Below are 27,977 nucleotides of genomic sequence, written 5' to 3' on the forward strand. Positions count from 1 at the left end.
GGGAAGTGAACTGGAAAAAATGTTCCCTGGCAGGCCTGCCTAATACTAAGTATCCATGTGGTTGAAGGCAGAGGAGGTCAACTGCTTGCTGCAGAATCTACCTACAAGGCAGCACCAGAAGTGCGTGCTGCAACCTGATAACTGTTATCTCTACTTTGAGCCTCTTGGTAATAAAGACATTAATTAGAAAAATAAGGAAGACATGGGAAAGGGTGTACTTGATGATGACAATAGAGAAGAAAAATGATAGGGTATTCCATGTATGCATACTTATTAAAGATCTTTAAGGCAGTGAATCAGGAACAAATCAACACAAGAACAATCACGCAACGATACAGGAACAAAACAACCCACTCATGCTAGATGACATCACTTCCAAGCCTTCTCTAACAAGCATATTCATTATGCTAGATGCACGATTTGGTAGTGGAAGGTCAGATAGGACAAGGAGGGCAGCTAATTAATGCCTTCCAACACACCATCCAGAAGGCAGTATTTCAAAAACGCCTGCTGACATATCATCTGCACAAGATACATCGAAGAAGAGAGGCCTCGAAATAGCAGAATATCTTACTTTTTACCAGAGCAAATGGCACTAAAACTGATGGTGTTAATCACATGATGCTGGGGACATTTCTAAATCACAGTCAGATCCAAATCATTAGTGAGCAGATGGATGAGAATAGTTAAGCACTGGAACAGATTGCCCAGAGAGGCTGTGGAATTTCCATCCTTCAGAGTTTTGAAACTAGCCTGGATATGTCCCTGAATAAGCGGGTCTAACTTTCAAGTTAGGCCTGCTTTGAATAGGGGGGTTACTTGGTTATCTTCAGAGGTCCATTCCAGCCTAATTTTTTCTACAGCTCAGGGAATTACTTTGGTCTGCAAAGGAGGCATCCAAACATATCCAAAAAAAGGTGAAAGGGGAAAGGGCTGAAAGCACTTAGTCACCCCAAAAGGACTGGAACTGGCAGGTTTGCAGGGCTATCTGCTAAATAGAAACGATGGGATCTCTGTACAAACTTGAAGGGGGAACCCAATGAAGAAGGATTCCAATGGAAAAGGAAGTGTGAGGACAAGTAATTAAAAATAACAGTAACTGTCCCCAAGAAGGCTAAATTAAGGTTCCCCATACAGTTTCTAACTTCAGTTACCTATATAATCTGAAGAATCTTTAGTTGTCTGACTTTATTACAAGCATGTAGTTTGATTAGTGTAATTCCAAGAGACTCTGTATGAAATAAGGGTATTGGTAATTTACAAAGACAGGAAAATACTTTTTTTGTTGTTGTTTAAAAGATCTATTAACATCATTGAACACAGAGTTTTTGTTAAAACTTTCATCTATTCAAAGGGGGAAAGTAAAAACCATGTAGAAATGTGAAAGCCTTAGGCTTCATTTAAGCAAATAATAATTTTGGAGAGGCAAAGCTGATTTACATAAGATACTACTGAGAGCAAATTTTAAAGTGGTCTTTATAATGCTGAACAGCTAAAGCTTGTCAATCTTAAAGAAGGTGGCAGTATGACAGCCAGTCTATAAGCTTTCACATTTAATGCTAGTCCATGAAGAACTCTCATTTTCTCTGTAGAACATTAGCATTAGCCTGATACTTGAGGTACACCTCAGTTGTTCATCATCAGTGCCCTTTTAAGGCATTTTTTTAAAGAGTCGATTGCACAGACTGCAGCAGAAATGAAGTAGCGCTAGGGCATGAGTTAGCTTCCAGCCATCCTGTCAGTGTGCCCGGTGTGCCACCAGCTAGTCTTGCTGTGTCTGGAAATAATACAAGATGTGACCTATTATTTGAGTAGTTAGGATGTGGGATACTGTAAAATCGAAAAGATGTTTGTTTACCACACTTAAGACACCTCTAGCGTTACTTAGAGTTTGTCTTATTTGCTGTAATGTATGCAGAACAAAGAGAGGAGGATCATGCAGGTGAAACCCTGTTTGGTACAGTGACTTCCTCAAATCCTGCTCAGTCCCAGACAATGGCTTGTTTTCATGCAGTTACATGAAAACCCTCAGTTAATGTTTGCACAGGGGATAGTAAAACTAGAAAGAGAAGGATAGTATTTTAGAAAGAGAGGGAAAATATTTCAGGAAAACCTCCACACGTTCATTTGAGAGACAAATCTCATGGGAAACTGCCTTTCCTATTTCTCCTCCTTGCTTAACTTGCATACTTATTCCTGAGCAGGAGTCTCTTCAGTTTTGATGTTTCAACAAGGCATCATCTGAAGTCCCTTGGAAGGGTCAAAGCATGAGGACAAGAAGGGGGTGAATGTGGTGGTAAGTGTTCTTAAAAGATGATAGTTCAGCTGCATCTTATCATTTTATTAAAGTGGCACTTTCCAAACAATTTTGCACTATATCCTCATGCTAAGTGAGCATAACTCTTCAAGCAAACATAACAAGAAGCACTGGCACACAGGTAGGAGGAATGCAGTACTTCTAGAAGTATCGTACAAGCTAACTTGTGCCAAGAGTCTCTTTCCCGCACTACTGGAGGTAGGTCAAATTTGAGTTTTCTGCAGCTAGGAGATACTCTTTAAATCATGGCCTGCACGCATGCTGCACATTCTCCTCTCAGAAAGAAGTTTCATGTCTCATCCATTTACACATCTTGTTTTGCCACCCTGCTTAGAGCCAATCTACTTGGCTAGTAATTGAAAAGTATATGTTTTGCATTTTTCTTCCCATAATTTCTGCCACCCTTGGGCAGAACTTTTTCAGTGACTGGGAAACAATGACTGTATAATGGGCATTTCCATAAATTAGTCATACATTCATACATTTAAATCAATGATTATATCGACTGGAGTCAGACCATCTGTCCTTTTCTGCCTGGAAGTAGAATGGTAAAATACAATAAAAATGCATGACACAAAATTAATCTCCTCAGTGTCTAATGAGGAGACTGGGCTGATCTGAGGTGCTGCCAGCACTGAAGCTGTGTGTGGTGACCTCAAAAGCTGTAATCAAGGGGAGCCTGATGCCAGCAACCCTTTCTGCATTTTTTTGGCCAGGCAGACATGTGAGATGGGCATGTGCCTCTGCCAGCTAAGCTGCTCCAAGCCCACCAGCTCTGAACCAGGTTGCTTTGGTGCTGGTTGGGTCAGAAGCCATGTTCCCAGGCCAGAACAGCACTGAACCCAAAAGACTGCATCCTGCCTCTCCTTTTGCTATCGCAGGCTGGGTGCCATGCTCAGACACACGTGTTTGCCTGCTCTCGAGTTCAGCACAAATGTGACTGCTCGTCCCTTTGCTGTGTTGCTGTGCTCCTCTGCTACCACTGTTGTGCTGGAGTAGTGGAAATGGCATGGTAAAAATAACAGAGTTCCCATGGAGTGGACACTTAGAACAATATCAATAGGCTCATCCCAATGTGGGTGAGAGGAAGAAACTGTATAGTGATGGATATATGCTGTTACTGCATCATTTTTTGCACCAATTAATTTTTCCAGTTACAAAAAAGAAGTATCACTATGCCTACTATGGATATCCTAGTTCTAAACTACATAAACCAAGTCTGTCACACACTGTACATCATGCTGCTATTACATTAAGGCCATTCTTACATGAAAACAGTTGATTCATGTAAAGTCCTCTTTGTACTTACATATAATCATGGAGACTTTATAAACTTATGGCAGTTTTGGTATTTTGCACTTACACAGTTGCAAGGGGCATTAGGTAGAGCCCGAGTAGTTCCCTATGTACCTAACAGTTTCCTACTAAAGAACAGGGACGGAGCAATGCCAGGCCCAGGCTGGGCGACGAGTGGCTGGGGAGCAGCTCAGCAGAAAGGGACCTGGGGGTGCCGGTGACAGCAGGCGCAGCGTGAGCCAGCAGCGTGCCCTGGCAACCAGGAGGGCAAACCCCATTTTTGGTTTCCCGTGATGGCAGGGTGCAGAAGGGCTCAGAGCAGTGCCAGGGGAGGGCCAGGCTGAACGTGAGGAGAAATGTCAGTGCCATGAGGGTGGTCACGCACCGGGATGGGCTTCCTGGAGAGGCGGGTGGTGCCCCGTGCCTGTCAGTGCTCAAGGGACAGTTGGACAATGCCCTCGGTGACACGCTTCAGCTTGTGGTCAGCCCTGAAGGCTGACTCGATGGTCTCTGTGGGGCCCTTCCAACTGTGCTGTGCTGTGCTGTGCTGTGCTGTGCTATTCTATTCTATTCTATTCTATTCTATTCTATTCTATTCTATTCTAATATTTGAAATAAAAAGCAAAACCAGCAATAGAAGAACAATGTAGTGGCAGAACCGCTAAGTAAGAGGGCTGAAATAATCTCACCAAAAGAAAACAAAACAAAGCAAAGCAAAACAAAACCCACGGGAAATTTAAACTCAAAGCTGAAACCATTTTAACTTTCCTTTTTGATCACAAAATATGAAGGACAGCCTAAAGCACAGTATGTTTTTTCCCTAAAGCATGATATTAATTCCATCATGTTTGCTTGTGCATCTCTGCATGTCTGCACATGTATTGCATCTTTTAATTATTTTCAGTGGGAAGCCTGGACAGTGCCTGTTAGCCCAAAGCAGAGAGGAGAATGGAAAAAAACTGGTGAGCAGATTGTTAAGAAACAACCTTGTCAGTAAGAGTACAGGCACCAGAAGGGGAAGAGTTAAGGGAAGAATATGAAGGATAAATGCTCATGAAACATGGCTATTGCTGCTCCTACTTCTACAAGAGGGGAGAAAGAAAAAAAAAAAAGTAGACTGTCAGAAAAAGAAACCCAAGAAACCCAAAGCCCAGGATTTGGGGAAACCCTGAGCTTAAGGAGGACAGAGAGCTTTTATTTATTTATTTATTTATTTTCAGTTTTAGGGAGCTTTTCTACAAAGCAGGCTTTCTCAGTATCCTCAGACCTACTGATTTACCTTTCCAGTCTTTTACTGGAGGTGGATGCGATGTCCAGTAGGTGGCATCCTTTTAACACAGTGCTAATCTCTCATAATAATTTTCATCTTAAAAGCATTTTTCTGTAGAACTTAAATTGATTATCACAGAATGAGCACATGCAGAAGTTATGTTGGTATGATGACTATAAGTCAAAACTCTCTGATTTGGAACCCTAAACTGAAAAAAATCTGTGTTTGGGGATCTGAATGAGAGAGAGAGAGGGAGAGAGAGTATTTTCCCCCATTGGTTCAGAGCAATTTTCTGAGGGAGTTTATAACAAGCTGCAGCTTCACAGCACCTACTGGAACCACTTCTGTGGTTTATAATTTGAGGACTCTGGTCTAACTTAAGGACTAATTTTTGGAATGTGGTGATTAGGACATCATGTTTAAATTTGAGCAATAGATGATAGAGATTGTGACATCTTACTGTTTGCATTTAATTTACCTCTGTTACATCTTGTTCATTTTTGAAATCTGTTCATTTTTTTCTTCCTAAGAAATAATCTTGACAATGCTAGCTGGGGAAGTGGATGATGTTACAGAACCACCTCTGCATATGTGTGTCTGCATATATTTCTACACAGAAATGATGTCGATGGATAGTTTGAATGGGCACGTGCTTCAATCTGCTAGCACTTGGCACTGACATCAGTGTCAGGTACCAGCTGTCCATTCAATTAGCCAGTACCCCGACTGAAACCACACAGATAATTCACAGACTGACTGCAAGTGGAAAACAAATTTGCTCAAAGTGTTTGGGAATGTGTAGTGAATCAGAATACTGAGTAGCCAGGGGTGTCTCTGCTCTGCTTGAGAAAGCATTTATGGACATCTGTTCTTCAAGTCGAACAGTCTTCTGGTTTGCCTCCAGGTTCACCTTCCCTAAAAAAGCAAAGTGTGAGAACCCTGCTCCAGTTCAATGTGACTGGAAACAATCCTCAAAAAATCACAGCCAGTTTCTAATAATACAGGGTCTGAAATAAATAACTTTGATAGCTGAGTGGGCATCACTAGGTCTAACTCCCTCTTTGCACAGAACAGGATTGACAGATCTGTATCCAACAGAGCATAGACTGTGGTTTTTGAAGCATTTTGACTGCTCTGAAGTTTGGGATTTGCCACAGGGATAAAGGTAGTCTTGTGCTTATCTGCAGCAGGTCAAACCACACCCTAAATGCTAATAGGGTGACGAGTCAGTTATCCAGTTAATTTGCATCAGATTACCAGGTCAGTCAGAGGAGTTAAGTTTTAAAATGCGAGGCTGAGGTACTGGGCTGTTTTCATTCCTTCTGTTATTTCAGTGAAAAATTGTTCTGAATGTATAAATCGTCCCAAATTGTGTCAAGTTTGTTGTTTTAAAGGGCATACAACTCTTTTAATACTCTTTACATGTGCTTACTCAATACTGTGTTTCTTACATATAAATCCTCTAAAGAATCCATCTCCATCATTTCTTCCACCCTTGTCTATTCAGCCTGAGATGATTTGTCTTTACAGAGGCAAAACTCCCAAAAAGGCAAAAGTAAAAAATGATGATGGATTATTGCTGGTGAATATACAGAGCGAAAGAATATTTCCAGGGCTAGGAAAATCTCTTTTACAGCTAGAGTATGGGGAAAGGTTTTCAGATGGGAGTGCTGAAAAGCAGTACCACATTAAGTGAATGTGTCTGAGGATTGCAAGGATGATATTCTAACCAGGTGTGAGCTACAAAGTCATCCTCATTCCTGAGTCTGCAAACAGACCATCTCAGGTTATCTGCTACCAACCATAACTTTCCCTAGTTGTACCAGACTGAAACTCATGATAGCTTCATACCTGCCCTTCTGAGGCATGAGTGGCATGTGAGTAGCAATGTATGAACCATGCTGATTTATAAAACTTGTGCTACTGTTTGGAAAAAAATCTCAGAGGAGCTTTATGACTAGGGTCAGAGGAAAGAACCCAATAAACAAAGTCGGACTTGGATGCACTGATGAAGGCTCCTAAAATAAGCAAGATGCTGGAGGAAAGTGAAAGGGCAAAATTCCTTCTCCGCGCCAGCCTACAGCAGGGGTGGGGTTTCAGCATCTGAGGTGCACGTTGGGGGTGCAGAGGGCAGCCAGGGCAGTGCTCCCATAGCTGTCGCAGCACGTGCTGTCACCGCAGTCAGAGGTGTCTGTCTCGGCACTTGCTGACTGATGCTTGGGGTTGCTTTAATGACTCATCTTCTCTGTTGATATTAAAGCAGTAGGTGTCTGGTAACAAGGGCTGCCTGCAGTCATAACCCAAGTTCTGCTGCAATCGTTTAACAAGTCGGCGGTCTGGTTGGCGTGTCTGTCACAGGTCAGAGTGTGAGCACGGCGCAGGAACCTCCATAGTTCCCCAGGGACATCTCCAGTCTTCCTACGGTGGAGTTTGCTCTGGGGTGTAGCTGAGAGAGGTGCAGAACAAAGCACTGCCAAGCAAGTACCGAAGGAGGTCCATGTAGGGAAACTTCTTTTCTTTCCAATACAAGGTACCCTTTATTGCTGTGCTAATAAGGGGTGCGTAGGGCCGACACCCCATATACTGAGGCAAACTGAAGTCTGTTTTGAAGAAGGGGACAGTTTTTGAAGCACCTCAGTGCATTATTATCTCAAATTCTATAGGAAACCTTTATTCGTGTGCATTATTACAGTCTGCTTAAATGAGATTGTTACTGCTTTTCAGAGCTTTTCAAAGACCAAACCAAAATGGCGTTTCTCTCCCAGAAGATTTACCATCTGAGCCAGGAGAAAGATGTAGTCAACGTTGATCGAAACAGAGCTAGTTAGCATGATAGGCAGTAGTTAATAGCAACTTATTCAGTAATCCCACAAGTTTATTTGGAGTACTTCTTTCCTGCCAGATGTTTCAGAAAATGTGACAAAGTTTAATTATATAGTTACAGAGTTAATTAAGAAATTATAGCAGGCACTGAGTGAAATTAGGAACTGTAATCAGGAGGGAAAAGGTTTTTATAGAGCATCTTTGAAAACAGAACTGCGAGCAAAGCCAAGAGACAAGAGAGGAGGGGAGACAGTGGGATGAACTAAGTACGTTTTTGATACAAAGTAGGCCAGTCTGAATGGAGAAGACATGGCAGAAAACTAATACTAGATACTAGCCATCATGAGTGCTAAAGAAATCCTAATATTAAAAGAGAAAATATGGAAGAGATCCAGAAGATAGATTGGAGCTAGTACATGGAAAGTTTTGAAGTGAGAATAGTAGTTTTGAAAAGGATCCAAAAATGAATTATGAGTCAGTGAAGTTAAGGAAGGATAGGGTAGAAAGGGTATTGGGCTTTAAGATGTGTCACAGCAAAAAAAAAATCTCTCCAGACTGCTGAGCTGTGGAGAGTGAGCCTTGAGAGGGGTTGCAATAAATAGCTGTGCTGGATAAACTAATAGAAAATGAGGGAACTGTGCAGTCAGTAGTGACTTTATGGCTGTAATCCAGTGTTTATTTTCTCCCTTTTTTTTCCTTCTGTCCTTTCTGGTCTACTATAATACTTTAAAAACACATCTGTATTTAGTGACACCCTAAGTAGATTTGTGATCATTGGATTGTTGAACTGGCGTTTGGTTACACAGTAGATTACTGGTCTTGTTTCTAATTTTCTGTTTCTGTAAATGCCCCCCAAATTTGCCTCATGCTTTATATCCTTTAAAATACTTTTTTTTTTAAAGAATGGATACTTCAAGAGTGTAGTGGTATCACTTCACAATCAACATTTGATCCTATATTTTGCTTTTGAACCTTATGACTTGAAGCACCTTTCAATTGCTTTTTCTTGTTACAGAAAATGGTGTGGTCTTGACTCACAAATATAGCAGCTATTGATGGCACAGCTGCAAAGCAGCACATGGTTTAGAGATATTTACTTGAGCTAGCGCTTTTTTTTTTTTTTGGTAATATGAAGCACTCTGGGCATTTAATAATTAATACTGGCTAGACTAAATTAGGTATGTGATGATCTTTGTTTTAGACGTGGTCTATCTGGTTCTTGCTTACAGATCTGACTTGATACTTGGTCACTCCTTGAGTATCTAATGGTCTTCCAGCTGAACTCAGCACTAAGACCAACACAGAGTAGATGAGGCAAGTCTTTAATAACTCCTTTGCTCCAGAGTGTGTAATTCTGAATAGAAATGATTGATCTCATTATTGATTTATTGATAAGGAATTGCACAAGGTGTGGGTTAACTAAAGAACTGAATAGTTCAGAATGCAGCCTTCCATACTTTATACCATGCTTATCTATTAGCCACATTTTCTGCAACTATCGTTGACTACCAGGTTGGCAACAAACATGAAAACCCATTTAAAACTATTTCACCCCAAACAAGCAGAGGTACTGAGCTCATTTCTATGGAAATCTCTCCAATATTATTATTGTTGCCTGCCTACCAACTCATTTATGAAAATATTTGTACAAATTTAATAGCTTCTCATTTATGAAGATTAAAAAAATAACAGCATAAAACCACATAGGAGGTAATTGATTCACAAATAAAGTTGTCATTCTGCATGATAATTGATCCAACCTCAATTGAGAAGAAAAATTGGTGAAATCAGTTTTAGTGGGTGTAATGTGTAAGAAGGAGTTATCAACTATAAGACCAACAGTTACGTCTTATGTAGTGCAGTACTTCATCAGTGTGAATCTGTTAATCTTCCTGAATGTGATCCCACTCACTTTTGACAGAATGCATAAGTGATAATCTAATGCAAAGTACCTTTGCCTTGAATAGGACAATCTGCCTGAAACAAACAAAACCTCCAAAAAAAAAAAGAAAAACCAACTCTAAATATATTCCTATTTGAATTTATACTCCTATTTTTTCTTTGGTTCTAATGGTAAAGATATGCAGTGGAAAATTGGTTTGGAAAACAAGATGGAGTGAAGCTCTAGACACTAAGAAAGTGTCATGAAACACACAGATGAAGGGGCTTGTGTATACACTATTTTGGTTTTCCTTTGGGCAATGTAGTGCCAAGTATTTCTTCAGCCTTTCCTCTTATAAGCAGAATTGCCTCTGCCATTAATGAAAGCTATGTCTCTGCTCAAGTCTGAAAAGGTAAAATGCTGAGCTGATTTGTCACCTGATGTGTCAGACAATGATTTTGTCGGTGTTTGTAGGTTTATTGGGTTCAAAGTAGTTGAAATCACTCTGGAAAATCAGCAAAGAATACAAAAGTGTATTATTTGGTTCATTAGATACTAGTTTTTATCCAGAATCAATACTGAACCAGTAGTGCAGGGACTGTTGATGGGTAAACACAGAGAGCAGTTAAAAATGAGATTCTGATCATTTGTTGATGGTAATTAGGACAATACTTATCTTTACTTAGGAGATTGGTAAATCTCCTGTTCAGGAATAATTCCCAGCATTGGAACTTGAAAAAAGTTTCAGTCCTCCAGTGCCATTCTCTGATACAGTCAACAGAAGGCAGGAAATTTTTGAAACTTTATCAGAAAAGATTTTATGAAAGAGTATAGAATCCATCTCCTGTAATTACATTGCACCTTTGTATGTTCTTTGTCCATGCAGTTTCAATAAATTGTGAATTGCAGTCTTCTTTCTCTGTTGCCCTAGATCCTGCCCTAGAACATGAAACATTTCATGTATTTGAATGCTTCTAACTGAAGCATGTGCAAAAAATATTGGCAACAGTGGTTTGTAAATTATAGTGTGACATCGTTGTGAAGTGTTAGAAGACCACACTTTATCTCAAAAACACTGGATAGAAATTAACATGATTTTGTTAATAAAAGGTGTAATTTATGACGTACATTATAACCCTTTGAAATTAAAAGTTCAATACCAACTTATACAAACAGCTGGGAAAGAAATTCCTCTATGTAGCAGCCGTAGTGCTTGCTCTATTTTGTCATGTGTGTTCATAATACAGAGCTAGTTTCAATACAACAGAATTAGAATATCAATTGCCTGTTTTTATCAGAGCACATTAAAGTGTTTAGCCAAAGTGAAATTGATTGCATTGAATTGCAAATTTCGGTTGAAAATAAACTCAGGATCACTAGAGAGAAGTTAATGTGCTCTTTAACTTTACTGTGCAATAATATGAGCTTGAAATATGACTGCATATTCTGCTAAAATGGGTTTAGATAGTTAGCTCTGTGTATTCAGGTTCGTATTGTCTTTAAGTTGCCACTTGAAACTTCTCTGGGTTCTGTTGTCACGGGTTTAGGCCATGCATGTTGTCGGAGGGCAGAAGCAGTTCGTTCAGTTGTGTTGAGCCACTATCCCTGGAGGTCTTCCGAAAACATGTAGATGTAGAGCTTAGTGACATGGTTTAAAGGTGGACTTGGCAGCACTATGTTAACGTTTGGACAAGACAATCTTAGGGGTCTTTTCCAACCTAAATGATTCTATCATCATTTAGTTCATGCATACAAAATTCACCAATTAACTTTACTGCTCGTATAAAAATAAGCAAGTATAAGGAGGCAGCACATTTTATTTTAATCTAGTGTACTGTTCAGAAATCTTCAAGACACCGTGCCCTTACAAGTTGCTGGCTCCTGCTCAGCTGTACAGAATACTTTGCACTCTCAAGGTGCCCCAGCCAGCTGAGGGAATGGAGTATGCTTATATGACGGAAAGACAAATCCCACTGAAGGTATATTTTGGGCCTAAAGTAGATTTTTCTCCAGGGTATGGAAAGGGAGTGTTGGCTGCCACTTGACTGACCTGTCTTAGAAGGAAAATGAATCATTTCAAGATGGTAATCAACCAGAATGACTTCTCTATTGTGTTCATTTGTAGCAGCCAGCAAGTAGTTTTACACTTAGACTATTAATAAAAATGAGCTGTGGAAAAACATGGAGGGTTAATGTCAATATTTTTAAGGTTTGGAACTGAAGAACTTGCCACTTCCAAACCATTAATAATGTGAAAAGTTCTCTGTAAAATAGAAGTACAGAAGAAACAGAAGTGATCCGTCCTTCCCTGTTGTTCGATGATGCTTTGGCTTTTTGTACGTCTCAACTTGGCATTAGGAGTCATCTAAAAATACATCTCTTGAACAGTTTAGCTAGCTTGACTCTTTAGGAGTTATTCGCATGTTGTATACTGCTGTAGGACATTATAAAAATAATTGTGTGGACTTTTAACTGTTTTTGTGTTTGTTAATTAAGTTGGCGTTTATAGGCCATTGTGTAAGACTATAAAAGGTGATGTGTGAAAGTGGCATTTTTTTTTCAAAAACAAAAGAAAGCCATACCAGTGTCACAGAATCAAAGGATCATAGAATATCCTGTGTTGGGAGGGACCCACACGGATCATCAAGTCCAACTTCTGGCTCCACACAGGACAACCAAAAACCCAAACCAAATATTTGAGAGCGCTGTCCAAATGCTTCCTGTACTTCGACAGCCTTGGTGCCATGACCACTGTCCTGGGGAGCCTGTCCCAGTGCCCGACCACCCTCTGGGTGCAGAAACTTTTCCTAACACCCAGCCTGACCCTCTCCTGTCCCAGCTCCATGCCATTCCCTCAGGTCCTGTCGCTGTCCCCAGAGAGCAGAGCTCAGCGCCTGCCCCTCCGCTCCCCTTGTGAGGAAGTGGTAGGCTGCCATGGGACCATGAGTCCCACCCATGCAAAAGAAACCACCTGGGGAAAATGCATGAAAATGCAAAATATGAGTGTTTTTACAGGAAAAATTAAAAGTATTTTTTTTCAAGATGGCTTACAGATATTTTTTTCAAAAAAATAAGGCGGTCCTTTGTTTGACGTAGGTTGACAAATGCTGACAAAAAACCCACAACACCAGCAAAGAATAAATGAATCTTCATCTTTTCTCAGGATAAGTGGAAAGCAGCCTGGAGGTTGGAGACTTAAAAAGTTATCATTAAGACGACTGAAAACTGAAAATACTAGATGTGGTTTTTATTTTACCTAGCACAAAGGTAAGGTGGAGCTTTATACAAATAGTAGCCAGAGGTCAATAACATTACACATACAGATTAGGCATAACAACAGAAAGGAGTGACAAAAGTGTGTCCTAAATGAATATGTATACATCAACATATTTACAATTTACATGAAATCTTACAATCAAATATTTGATAAGGCTGGAAAATTATGGCTTTTCTCCTTTGATGTCTTATGAGTTGTTCAACAGCTATATCAATTTGTGTGCGTATATGTATATATAAACACATACATGTATGCATATGCCTATATATCCACTTATTATTGATCCGAATACATAACTTACAAAAACAGCATGATTTCTAATGATGTGTAAATTCAGGATTTGATGAGCCAAAGTTTGTATTATTTGCAGGCAAACTGCACCGTGGAGTGGTCTTGCTATCCCACAGCAGCTTTATATTTCAAAAGTAGTTGTCAGTATACAGTTTTAGATACTGTAAAACATTGTGCTTCTGTGGTTACTTGACCAATACAGTCAGCTTGCCTCAACTCAAAATATAGTACATACAACTTTAATACTCTTTTCTTCTATTTTTCCAGTTTAGTTAAAATGGAAAGAGCTATATTATTCATTGCTCATTCTGAGAAAAGCACAGTATTCGAAATTATTACCAGCATATTAAATTAGTTAACAGCCAGTTAAACAAAACCTAATTAATATATCTGACTTGCTGGAAAAGTTACTCTACAGACAAGATGAAATCATTCCTTACAACAAGAAAGTCAATGGCAACCAAGTTGGCTGATTAAGTGATGACGATGGTACTTATGCCTGTATTCAATTGATTTCAGGCTATTTGAATTCACGCTATTAAGCCCTAATATCATCCTTGGTTTCTTAAATCAGAGAGCCACATCTCTACCGTGGTTCCAGACTCAACACTCAGGTCTGTTCATCTTCAGAGTCCTGTTTTACACACAAGCCCTGCTTCATGGCCGTAATATGAGGTGACTCTTAACTACTGTTGATGAGGCAGTCAGATGCAAAATCCTAGCAAAAGTAAAAGCTCAGTTTAGTTTTCAATAATTTAAGGCAAAACACTTTTAAGAAAATCTATTTTAGAATGGAGGATCTGTGAATCAGAAAAAAATAGGAAACAGGTTGCAAATAAAGTGATGAATTTTAGACAGGGAATTTTTTAAAAGTGTTTTCAGTATGAATGTAAAGCATGGAGCTTTTTTGTTTAGTTTTCAGGTTTTCTCTGATGGGTGGCCATGGAACTCCTGTGACACTCAAAAAGTAGATAAAATTAGTTTTAATTCTTACATCCAGAGAGCCTTATTGATGCATTTACTGCTGCTTTATGGCAGTTACAAAGAAGTATAAGGTATCCTGTATAAGTTTTAAAAACAGGTATGCAAGTCTCTGATTCTGTGTGTTTTCACTTTAATATTGTGAACAGTCTTCTTATTCTCTCTAGAACCTAATTAAGTGTGATTCCTGTTACATTTTTGTATTTTCTGCATCTCATTGCATCTATACTTATGATGTGGTCCATACCACCTGCGGATGGCCTGCACTACCTTCCACTGCTTCTGTACAGGATGGCTCCCCATCTGATGTGGGATCTCTTTCTTGCTGACAGCTGTGTGTGAGGAAGCTGTTACAACTGAAATTACATGGCATGTGGAGCCTGGTTGGAGCTGTGGAGGTGGCAAAAGTTCCTGGAAAGCGCATTTGGCTGAAGAAAGTTATTTAAGGTTGCACCAATACTTTCCTAACCAGTGTCCATATGGAGTACAGTGTGGTGTTCTTGTGGAACAAGCTGTTCTTGTTTCCAGCTGCTAAGTCACATTGAAGTCGGCTAAAAATACTTTACTTTCCTGGTATTAGTTCTTTCCATGAGAGCAACTGATGTGGGGTGAAACAGGATTCTGAGAAGGCGCAGAACCGATTTTTGAGACTGCAACTGGGGCAGGAATGTGGCTCCCTGGTTTCAGAAACGAAGGAAGGTGAGGTCTGTGAAGTCCTGAATAGGAAGGAATTTCATATTTCAGATCACACATGGAAAGGAAAGATCTGTGCAGATTCTCTTTTTGTTCAGATTTGTTCTGGGAAAAACAATCCTTGGGACTTAATTGCGTGAAATCAAAAGCGCCTATGTAGTTTACATGCTGAAAGAAAGGCCTTGTTCAACCCTGAGCAGTTGCTGTTTTGGCTGGACTGCAGTCCAGGAGGAATGGTTCCCCTGCTCTGCTTCAGTTTTGAGTTATGTCAAGACATCTACTGCTTTACCACCATTTTACTGCACGTAGCTCTTGGTCGTTCGGTCCCTGCAGCACTAACAGCCAGTCCGGTTCACAATCAGAAGGGAAGTTGTGGTGTATTTCTGGTGTCTGTTTTGGGTGTTTGGTTGTAATTGAGTCTTAATTAATAACAAACTGTTCACATCAAAACTTCAATTAGAAACAACATGAGCATTACTATATCGCTTTGCAGTTGTGTTCAAATGATGCACAGCTGTACAAAAGTACCTTCTGAATTTCATTTTAGTAAAACTTGTAGGAATCATAATTAGCCTCTTGAAGTCAGCCTTTCTGAAGTACTCTGTTGGTATAATTTTGGAGCTCCCTGATTACGTGCATGGGGCTAAATTTTCTTATCTGCCAGAGGAAACCGTTCTGTCTCTCGTGGTAAAGGTGTCTTCAGACCGATGTGGCTGTGAAGCCTTGAACTGTAGTGTTCCTTTGCTGGCCAAGAGACTAAGCCAGGATAGGTTTCACTGTTCCCTGTTCAGGTCTTGCATCACATTGTCTTGCCTAGGAACACTGGTGCAGCTCTAACAGAACTGACATTCTTTTGACTTAGAAAATCCTGTTTGCTATTCAGAACTGAAGAGATGTATGCAAACAGGGTGCCTTCCGTAAAAGCGTGTGACCAAAGTGTCCATAAATTGGAGTGTCTGTGTGCGTAACACTTTCCACGCTGTCAGGTCTGCCTATATGCTCTGCTCATGCATATCTCTGTATGAATTGTTCCTCTTCATTTGGCAGACTCCTAATCTCCCCATGTGGGTTATATTTTCTTGACTCCAGTCTCTATTCTATTCTCTTTTCCTTTTATTCTCTTATTTGTTAGCCCCATTGTAAAGCATTATATCGCATCAGTACTGCATTATACTCTTGTGGTATAAAACATGGCTAAACCCACAATATTTTTTGGTTCCAGCCATCTAATTACACAGCAGCTTCACATGGACCTCTTAGGATAAGTTTTAATCAAAATAACAAAAATATCCTTAGGACTTCTGCAGAACACTTCAGCAGCTGCAGAAGGGTGCTCTTTGTAACCTGTTGCTTCACACTTGCATGGACATAACTTTAATGATAATTCTTCCCCACCCCACCCCACCAAAAAAAAAAAAAAAAAATTAGTTAATAATGTTTTTATTGTGACCATTAAGATATCTAGATTTCGATTGATTTTTTTTTTTTTCTGGAAATGTTACTACAAAGTTACTTCATTAATCACATTTCTGTATCCCACATGGCATCATCAGCCTTAAAAAATATAACTTTGTTATTAATGCAATCTGGGAAATGGAAACTTGACCATATTCCAGTTTAGGATCAGTAAAATTACAATGAAAAAAAAAATGTTATCCATAACTTTCTTTTTATTGTGTGTCAAAACTCAGTCTTGTAACAATTTATTAAGTTCTTAACAGATAAATATTATGTGGCAGAACAATTAAGAGAAAAATAGATTAGGATTTCAGATTAGGACTATATAAATTTGCTTAATGCTGGCATATTATATTGGCTACCAGTGTAATGGCTATATAGAAAATCTGACTTTTTTTTTTTTCTCGATGTTGGTAATATACAGAGAAATGATGGTGTAGGCTAAACAGTTCTGCATACAACTGTCATCATATATATACATATGTCATATATACAGCAATCATTATATTAAGAATTGTAGTTAAACTTGCTGTTAGTTAGACTGAATTCTTTGTTTTCAGTTTGATAATAAGAAATATTTTTTCCTCTCTACAAACTGTGTAGATTAAATTTCTTTTGATTATAGTAGAGATTTCTCTGTAGTAGCATTTATGTTCAGGTTGGACCGGGTCATATAATACAGACTAATTTATTTGAAATGGCACAAATATTAAAAAATAAAAATAAAAAATGTGGCAATAGTTTCCTAAAATCTCATTGCAAGGAGGAAGTGATCAAAAGAAAAATTCATAAGGAGAAGATAAAAAGCAGGAAGTCAAAATTAATAGATGTAGAATGTCTAATACAGGTAGCCTAACTTTGAGAACAGTCTCTAGGGAATAGGTTATAAAATCTTTGACATTTTGTAGAGTATAGTATTAATGGAATAAAAAGAGACCCTGGGGCTCATACGTTTCTAATGAGTGTTCCTAGCGTAAAGTTTCTGTCACTCATCATAGTCATGCTTTTTACTGTGTAATTATAGATGTTGCTCTGATAAGAATACAAAAGGAGTCTGCAGGCTTTGTATATGGTGGTACCAGGGAAATGAGCATACCTGAATTATACAAAATGCCACTTGCTGAATTTATCATGGCGAGAGGTTTTTCTTCCTACTTTTTTATATAAGGATCATGGGCAGCATAGAAAGGAAGGCTCCTGTTTGGGTTCACGTTTGTGTGCTTGTAAAGCTATGCAGAAGAAAAATGACTTTTCTAACTTATGTCATGGGGTCCAATAAAAGCCTAAAAGTTGTTGTTAATGACTAGCTAAATGTGCAGGGCTGGATAATTTGTGTAGGACCCCTGTGTGCTTACATGGACATAAGTGAATATATTGGATGCCATAATATCTGATTGGGATTAAGAATAATGCAATTTGTGTTGTCTTCTTGACCTGCTTTATCACTTTACACAAGTTATTTAATCATATTAAGCCTGTCAGTTATTTCTTGAACTGAAATGAGAGTCAAGAGATTGTTGAAAGTTCTGAGAGCAAAACTTGATCTCATTTGTCCATTCTGCTGCCTTCTTGTTTGTCCATCTAATGATCTGTGCCTTATAGGGGAAAATTTTGCAGGAGCTTCTGTACTAATTATAGGTGACATAATTTAATATTGGTATTGATTTTGTCATAAGAGAAAAATCACTTGTGCTGAAGGTAGACATCATTGAGTTTTCAAGTGTCATAGGTGTAACAGAAAACAGGATTTTAAACACTGTACAACATTATAATAGAATAATTTTTGAGAAGTCAATTTCCTTTTGTGGTTTCATCAGACATAAGAGAAATGAGGTCAGAAAGTTGCCGGACAGTTGAAATTATTATGGTGGAAAATGTTGTTAATTTTGAATATAAACAGAAGTTTATAGGGAACAAAAAGTTCTGAATGAGAAATGTCAGCAGTAGGCAGATGAAAAACATTTTGATATTCCAAAATAATTTTTTTCAATGGTTTGGTGAATGGAATCAGCTCATAGAGGAAAATGCAGGCATGGGGAAGCTGAGCTCAGCTGACATGAGACTACAGCACCTTAGGCAGCTGTAGAAAATTGTCAAAGGAATCAGACAAGAAATGTGTCATTTAACAACAGAAATATATACTTCTTTTTTTCCCCTGTGCACCCCACCCAGAAGTATTAAGATTTCCCTCAAGGAATCATGCTATCTCCCAATGGAAAATCAAAACACTTGGTGAAATAATGATTTTCCCTTGGAAAATTTGAAGATGCGTTCATGACCCTTTGTCAATTTGAAGAGCACCTAGTATTTTTTTGGGTAATTGCCCCCACAGGGCTGAAAAAACTTGAAAGACTGGAATTAAGGTGCCTACACAGTATGCCATAGTTAAACATGGCTTTGATTTGACTCATCATCATTAGTAAACCACCCAGGTTATGTATCCCACACTCCAGTTACTTCCTGATATGATAAAAAGTTGCATGCTTGGTTAGTACTTATACAGTTCTGACAATTAAGTAACTCAGAGCTTTTAAGACTTGTTAAATGTGGATACATCTCAGATGATGCTCCTGGGCACTGCAGCAGCGTCGCACATCAAAGCAGGAGCACAGCCTCTGGCTCGCTTCTGGCCAACATAGACCTCTCCCAGGGATCACAGGGTGCAGGTTGGGAACTAGTGAGGGGCAAGGACATTCACAGTAGGCAATTGGGAAGTGGGCAACGTGTTTTTAAAGAGAATTCAATTTAATAGTATTCATGCTGGATGTTGCTCACCTTAGTACCAGGGAGCTGTTTTGGGCATTTTTAAATTGCAGGTATAAACATCGTCATGGTGTTTTGAATGTGCTACATTTTGCTTTGTGTGCATTCACAAGTTTCATTAATAATTTTCTCTTTCTGTAGGCTGTACTTTTGAAGAGAACAACTTTAGCATTGTTCTACAGCGTGCGTGTGTAAATCCATCTTTTTAAGTGCATCTCACAAATATTAATCAGAACTCAAAGCCTTAAAAGCACCCCATGAAATGTAGCATTCTACACTTCTAAATCAAGGACTACTCTGGCAGGAGTTTTATCGTAACCTATGAAAGGCAGAATGAATGGGCAGGTTATTTCAAGATGGAATAAATCTGACCCTGGAATCCTGCAAAGAAAATGTGTTGCCTTTAGTGGAAGTGTATTTCACCACTCAGGCAAAAATAGTGAGAAGGATCCATTTCTCTACGCCATATCCATATGGATGTCTGCCTTCAGGAAAAATGAGATGATGGGGAGACAGAAAGGGTAAAAGGTGGAGAGATTGTGCAAGAAGTCTGCCTGCCACTGTGACTTCTCTTCTTGCTTCTTTTCCCTTGTATTCTCAGTAGGAATGATCTCTGCATGCCAGAGACCCGGGAACTGATGCTTTTTTTGCTGCATCAAAAATACATCTCTGCAAGCATTTATGTTGAATGACCTTCCATTCAGGTGCAGTGGATAGCCTGACCCAGCAGTGGTTTTTCAGGGCTCCCAGGAGCTGAGGGGCTGAGAAAGCCACGTGCCTAAGGGCTCCCTGTCTTTCTCTTCTACTGCCAAGTTCAACTGGACATAGCCTGGGGCCTGAAAGCCCTGGGTGTACCTGTGAGAATCAGGGATATGGGATAACTGCTGTGAAATCGCGCACTGGGGTGTAGCTGCTAGCAGACTAAGCTCTGGGGGGTGGGGGAAGGTCCAGCTGGCCCAGGGGGCAACCTGAGCAGCTCCTGCAGCTGCTGAGGACAAGGAGGAGGATGAGCCAGTGTGAAATGAGTGTTGATTTCAGCCAGCAGCTGCTGGGTGCAACCAGATTGTTTCCTGTAGGAAGTGCCATGTGCTGGGGGTGTCAAAAGGGAATACACTCCGAGTTCCCAGTTCATAGGAAATTAAAAAGAAAAAAATATTTTTTTTTTCTGATTCAGACTAAAACTAAATAACCCCCCTGAACTTTTTCACAAGTCAGAAATCCTGCTGTACAGCCAGCTTCACTCCACAGATTGGAGCCTCCTGGGAGAACATGTATTACCCATTTTTGAACTGATATCCAATTTTGCAGGCCAAAGAAAGGTTGAAAATGGAAATCTGATTTTAGACAACTTATCCACTGTAATGCTGACCTTCTAAATCAGCTGATAATTTCTGCATTAGATCAGCTTTTTCATCTTCGCATCAGGTATTAAAACTCAGCTTGGAAAGAAATGCAGAAATGCTGATCAGAATTTGTCCTGATGCTCTTCAGAAAACCAAATTAACATTTGGATTAGGGAGCTTGATACCTATTCCCTGAATGTTCAGAATACTAAAACACACCTCATACTGTGGATGTTAAATGTCAGTTCTAAGAATAATATCTAAATCACACGAAACCTAAGCAAAGGAAACATCCAGATGATGGAGAGCTGCTTTCATCTTGTGACAGAAAGCTCAATGTTTTTTAGGCAGAAACTGTAGATGTGGAACAAGCTTCTTCAATCTGTATGGCATCTGAGTAGGACTGTCTTCAGAGCTTCTCAAATGCCTTTCTGACAGGTGTGTTTGCAGAGCTCCCTCTGCGCCAGCTAAGAGAGGAGATTAATTTTTACACCACTTACTACTCAGGATTCATTTTCAAACTTAAACTGCAACATTTATATTCTTGGTTTTAGCCATCCCTGGTTCAATGCCTGAAGTATTGGCCAAGAAAACAACTATTCCCGTCAATAGGAGCTTGTCTGGTATTCATCTGTGTGCCATAGATGCTTATGACAGGGTTTCTTTGACCAGAGGATTTGTGTCACCATCTGCTGAATTTGTAATGTAGTTTACAGGGAGTGTGAATTTTCACAGTCCCCTGTAGTAGATGGGGGACTGGAGTATTCACCAAGTTCCTGAGGTCTCAGGTCAGTCCTCTTTTCTCAGCTGGGAGAGTATCGTCACGCCTGCAAGACAAGCAGCTCTAGGCAAGCGGCGTTTGCCACAACTTAATGTTAGCACAGAGTAACCAGCCAGCAAAATCCTGGCACTGTCAGGAACAGCATGGTAGAGGAAGTTAAGCTTACCACAAGGTACCAAACTCACCACTGGAAGTTCTCATTCGTTCATTCAGAAGTGTTGGGAGTTCTTGGCATCTATGGAGGAGGTGAACTCTGGTGTCCTCAGCGCTGTGGTTGACCCTCTGCCTATGCTCCCTGGTGACGTGGTTGGAGGCTGGGGACCTCTGGTTGCTGTAAGCACTTGGGTTGGCCTTGCAGAACTTCCTTGTTGTTTTCCTAGACCCCTGACTACTTGCTGACCAGCAGCCCTTTGTGCAAGTGCCTCTGGCTTCAGACAGAAGATGATACTGGTAATTTAACATGGAAAACTGTTAAAATGTGTCTTGAAGCTGTTATTTTAGGTGGCTTTTGCTCCTTGATAATCTTTTTTATTTGGGGGTAGTCTCTCATCAGCATAAAAAGAAATGTTTTCCTTCCAGAGGTAAAGAGACAGAGAAGAAATTTTTTTGTGCATGCATTACTGGCTGCAAGGTGGCAGTCAGGAACATCCAGATAATAAACAATAAAGGGTTCTTGCATATCTTCAGAGAGTGGGTGAAGTTATGGTGCTCCAAAAAATTTCTTGCAGAGAAAATTTGCAGATATTCCATCTTTTCCTAAAATCCTTGAGATACTGTTATGAAATGTCAGTGCAAACCCTGTTACTCCCCCTGCAGAAAAAATCCTGTAAAAGCTGTAATCTCTTAAAGCTTTGAAACTGAAACCAAAGTTGTGTGCAGTCTTTAGGGGTCATTCTTAGTCTGCTGAACCTCAGCTCTCACAGGACTCAGGCTTCATGGATGATTCAACACCCGCTGATGTCAACCGAGAAAAGTCCATTCAAATCCTTACATAGCAGCCTAATGACATCAGAAGATGACAGGTGCTATAACTCTTGTGCAGACAACAGCTGGTTCAAAATGGAAATGTACTAATATCTGATAAACTGCCTTTTAAAGTTTTTTTCATATCGGAGAGTTAAAACTGCAACCACTTTCGTTAAGGGGCTTTTTTGTCGAAAATACTTGGAAAATTACTTTAAAAAACAATGTGGATTTATCGCAGCGAAATGGTTCTAAAACATTTTAATTTCTCAGAGACTTGCTTCTTGATAAATAACTCTATAAAGAAGATACTGAAAAGCCAGCACCTTGATTAAGAAATCAGATAAAAGCTGCAATTTACTTCATCGTAAACACAGAACTGAATATTATTTAATGATATTATTGGAAAAAGTAGTATTTATCCATTTTCTCTATAAAATACAAATAGCTCATTTAATAATGGGAAGCAAGCAATTAAGAAAAAAAAAAAAAAACAAAAACAAAGCACTGGATTGGTGTGACTTTGGATCCCTTCCTATCCTTTCAAAGACAGTCAGCTTCCTAACCTTGATTGTGAGAGCTCATCCAGAAGTCACAAGAAAAAGACTAAGAGGAACAGGTATTCAGCAGCAGTATCTTTTGTCTTTATGGAGATAACTGAATTGCCTCCATATAGGGTATTCACAGTTTTTTTTGCGGAGAAGAGTTTAGGAGTATGCTGCCCACTTCCAACTCAAGTTTTCTGCCTTTATTTTGCTGGTCAAATATTTTATTAATGGAAAGACATAAAACTCTTGGGACAACTTCATGTACACATTACTCAGAAATTCTGCTGTGGTTCTTAGGAAAATACATTTTTAGGATTATAGTTCTGAAGTGTTTATAATTGTAGTCCTAAGAGCTGCTCAAAAGCCAGAGCTAGTTATACCTTCTAAGTATTAAGAACAGATCCTTCAGTGCTTATTGAAGAAAATTGCTCAGTGGTTTCAATGGGAATTTAGCCTCATCAGTAAGCACTACAAAGTCAGGCCCCTAGAGAGTGCCACTTCATAAATCAATTACAATTAATTCATCAAAGAAAAAAAAAAACACACCGCTAATTCTGATTCAGTTTAGAACATCCAATCTCATTTCAAATCATTGGTTACCTAATCATGAAGGAAATTAAAATATTGTTAGAATTAATCATGTGTGACTCAGCAGTCCATAAGACCCTCAGCTAACAGATCAAGTTAAAACTTTCCATTGATGCAATATGCCAAACAAATATGACGGGGGATTTTGCTAGATCAGATCATCTGTTGTGCACAAGCTGTTGTGAGGTAAGTCTAATGTGACATTATCGATAAGACATGAGGAGAAAGCATTTCTGATAAAGAATGTAGTTACCCGAGGAAAACAAATGCTGTTTAAGATTAAAATCCAGCATTTCCACTTGGGACCTGTGTTGACAGCAGAAGTGATGACAGCAGTTATCTGTCATACCAATGCCATTATAAAAGTGATGGAGAAGCTGTCTCTGCTTTGCAAATGAATTGCGCTTATTTTTTAAAAGAAGTACTAGGTGATGTTTAACACAGGAGCTCTATTATCCAGTATTGGTCATATTGCTTTGGGACTGGTCATAATGCTTTAGGACTATAAAGCAGTGGTTGGTGCAGCCTTGCTCAGATAGGAACCTGTTGGGCTGCTTGTCCTTAAAAAGCTTTGTTCACTTTCCAGAGTAACTAGACAAAAGCAGTAGTTTGAGTTTCTATCTGTAAACAGGAGAAGAAATCAAACATATTGAAACTTGTATCTGCTGGGTTGTTTTTTTTACAATAGTTTCCTATGAACTGTCAGAAAGTCAGTATCAGCCTGTTTATAAAAACACATCACAGCTGTGTAAATAAAATACCTTCCTCTGGTAATTGTATAGGCATTGGGACGAAAAAGAGCACTGCTGAATTCTGATTGTACTATAGCAGACTCTGTTTGCTGGGGAGTGCATCTGCAGCCTAACTAGTGCTAAGCTGTAAGTTTGACTGTAAACAAACAAATAAAATAACTAGTGTGCTGTGGAGCTGAACAAGGTTAGAAATGGTAACTTCTGCATTTCTCATCTAGTCCTATTTTAAGTATGGAGCCATTCTACTGCACACAGAGTTTCTTGTGTCTAATGAATGACATTTCTTTTGAATGAATTCATCAGGTAATATTTCAATTATATCTTGATGTTCATGTCTCACTGAAGAGAATGGGATTTGTTCTCTCCTTTTCTGCTGCTGCTGTATCTATTAGTTTTCTGAAAAAGAAGTAAGAATGTGACATCATGCCTAAAACTTAAGTTTACTGCACAGTAGTTGGAATACTCAAAAGTAATAAGAAAGAAATGTGCCTAGAATTTGTATTTACTAAAAATGCTGCACTTGTTAGTTACTATGTTTTCTTGTACTGCTAGTGGGATGACAGCATTGTGGTTGTAGTTCCATTGAATACACATAATTGATTTCATAGGACAAACAAGATAATACAAGTCTTCCTATGAATGTATGCTTTCTTAATTAATTACAATTGGTTCTGACTAGCTGGCTTTATTTTCTTTGCTGTCAGTAACAACAGAACCTCAGAAAGTGTCCATGCAATAGAGGTGCAGTGGGTGTCTGTATGTCCTTTTCCATGTCAGAAGTCTCTGATTTGTTGTTTTGTTTTAGCATATAGCAAACAGTAATGAAAAATATTCCAGGAACAGTCCCATTCTTCAGTATTTCTGACTATGCTTAGCAAATGAGATGAGACCCTCACACAGATTTTTTTGAAAGTATGCTCAATGCATACTCTGCATAATATCTGTATTATTAGTTGTTCCTTACATTTTACCAAGGAGGTCAAAATTCAGATGTTCATGGCAATGAATTGCTTTGTTTGCTATCAGAAATAGCTTAACTCTGATGAACCTGATGCAACCCTGGCCAAAGGACACATCAACAGCTGCTGTCTGTACGTGCAAGTAGCAGGAACATGAGACAGACATTTTCAGTAGAGCTTTTCATCCCAAAATTCTGTTCCCGGAAAATAGACTGTACATTTATGGCACTATTATATTCAGAGATAACCTTCCCAGGAATCTCATGCATAAAACTTTTTTCAACTGAGAAATTTTTACAAGTATATTATGCAGGAGGTACACTACCTACAATCAAAGCTATCGTCTGCTCTTTCCCTCCTGGGGTAAGAATGGACCCACAAACCGCTGGATCTTTATCATACTCCTGGACAGCGTTAGTTGGACTCCAGTGGACTTTTTTTCGTTCTGCAAAAGCAGCCTGTGCTACTTGACGTAGCTCAGAACAAATTGGAGAGGGAATGAGAAACTGGACTGAAAGGTCTCTCTTCTCTCCCAGTCTTCTTTTGGAAATAGTAGAGGACCTCCTGCTGTCTACTCAACTGGAAAGTAAAATGCATTACTGAATGTCTGGATCTCTGTATCACAGGGGAACAGGATACACTCCTTCTCCTATTTGCTTTGTTTGGCAACTGAGAAGCCAAGTAGACAGGTTTTGTTCTATTTCTTGGGAGTTGTTGTTTTGTCAGTTTCTGTGGAACAAGAAGGAGCAGGATCTGCCTTCTCCCACTGCTGAAAACAGGAACTTCAATTCCTTTGTGCTTCTCTTTTAATTTTCTAAATGTATGTTTATGACATTGTAATTTTCATTGTAACTTTCCTTCTTTCTTATGATGCTCTAAGGAAAAAAAAGTTTTGAAATTATAAAACTCTACAGTTTTAAAGGATGTAACTGACTGAATGGCGCATACATCTCTAATCAAAGACTTGTGCCAATAAACAAGGATTTGGCAGTCCAGCTTTCAGCTATACCTGGGAAATGCCAGTCCACTGAAGTCTCTTTCTGCCAGCTGTGCTGGCTTTAATTAGCAGAATTTTATCACTGTCTAGAGCTATGGGCTTAATCCCACAATCAGTGAAGTCAACAAGAGTTTTCTCATTGCTTTTGGTGTTGGTTGGTCCCATTATTCCTGCAGAAATACTGGCTGGTCCAGATCCCTTGTAGGAGTAATCTGAAAGCTACTAAGTCAGAGAAAAGATTCCTGATGACAGCAGTGGGCTTCAAATAAGGTTTGAGCACTTCCAAATACTTATGCCAGGAAACTGCTTACAAAGTATAGAAACTCATTTAACAATGGTTAAAATATTGTTTGACTGAACACCCATGTTTTAGTGAACTTCCATTCTTTATGAGTTGAAAGGATATATTCTAATACTACAGCAAACACAGACTGCAAGCTAGCTATTTAGTTTAAAATGATACTTAAAGCTTTTCTATATAAAGTTTTTTTAGTATATTTTCTATATTAAGTTTTTTTTTCTATATTATTCGTGAACCTGTAAAGTCACTGAAACAAGTAATTTGTCCTTGATGAAGTAAGTGAAAAGTAGTGACTCCCTACCCCCCCACAAAAAAAAAGTATGTTTGGAAAAATAGATTGATTCCCTGCCACAACGTGCTTTTAGAAAGATTTATCATGAAACTTAAATTCCTCTAATACTTGTGTTGCACTCCAGCGAATGCTGTGGGGCTTCTTGTATGAGCAAATATTATTTCTGTGAGTAATGGCTGCAAAGACTGAGCCATCTGGCATTGCCTGACTTCCCTTTGCTTCTTACTGCTTCAGTTCCCTTATTGTGGCAGCTAAATGAGATATTATAATTAGAGACCCACCAACACTGTATTCATTATTAGAGGTCAAGTTCTGGTTGCACTTTTCTGACAAGTCTCCCAGTACTGTCTGTGGGAATGTTATTTATGCCAGGATTAGGGCCTGTATTTGACTGTTAATTTCATGGCACTGTTTTGCACAGCCTGATAATAGGAAAGCTCATAAAATGAAGATGCACACAGCTCTATGACTAAATTCTGAAATGCATGTGAAAATTGTTTTTCTTTTTATAATTACAGCTGGCATTTCAATGCTCTCTGCCAACCGTCAGTTTCCTTCATCCACATACTCATTTCCACATACACATTTCTTCCTGATACTGGCATGCAAATTGATTTGATCACTTCCCAGCAGGTCTGTAAAAAAGAAGATCTTTCATAATATATAGCTGGTCCTGATGGGACTGCTGAAATGAGACGACTGATGTATGTCCATGTAACTCTGTTGACTTTCATTCTGGCTGATGTTTGCAGAAGATACAGGTGTAGATCTGTGTTTTCCTTCCGTATAAACAAACAGATAAATATAGTGTGCTTTTAATGCCTTCTGAAGAAAAGCAGTTACAGCTGTTTTTCCTACCAGCTACACTTTGCAGCTGTAGGAATTATTCATGACTCCAAAAAGTTCCCATTTTTACCATTGCTTCTGACACACAATGAACCTATCCCTCCGTTTCCTGCATCTGCTGCAGTGAGAAACCTGCCATTTCTCGTACTGATATCTTTGTCTTAGCAAGTAATTTGACACAACAGGAGCAAATGAGCAGATCAAAGCAGCAGTCGGTGCTTATGTTTGTCACATTTTCATGTTTTGGGATTCTTCATGTTTATGCATGTTTGGGGATTTTACTGTGGCCTAGAGTTATTCTAGTCCCCTGACCAAACCTGTTAGCATACAGGGTTCAAAGTTTTTCGCAGACCTTTGCTTGATTGATTGCAGGCACATCTCTGTGGTTTTGCACTCTCTCTTTTCATCTGTCTTGTACAGGCAGGTGATTGACAATGGGAGATGAATAATCCAGACACCACTTTTGCCCACAGAGACTTCACATGTTGAAACACACCTTTTTTATGTTTCTGCCCATTCCCTTTCCAAATAGCACCATGACGTCTTATGATGACCC

The 27,977-nt window shown here is 39.2% G+C and overlaps 1 protein-coding gene and 1 long non-coding RNA gene across 6 annotated transcripts in view; both read left to right on the plus strand.

Moving 5' to 3' along the window:
* CALCR (calcitonin receptor) overlaps positions 1-27,977 on the plus strand; it is a 185,754-nt gene that overhangs the window by 13,963 nt on the left and 143,814 nt on the right. The gene's annotated exons all lie outside the window — the stretch shown is intronic.
* Positions 13,084-26,133, plus strand: LOC310895484. The gene is made up of 2 exons (XR_014580731.1): positions 13,084-13,770; positions 19,193-26,133. It is a non-coding gene; the product is annotated as an uncharacterized lncRNA (long non-coding RNA).

This window comes from Anser anser, assembly GCF_964211835.1.
Source record: "Anser anser genome assembly, chromosome: 2".
Classification (NCBI taxonomy): domain Eukaryota; kingdom Metazoa; phylum Chordata; class Aves; order Anseriformes; family Anatidae; genus Anser; species Anser anser.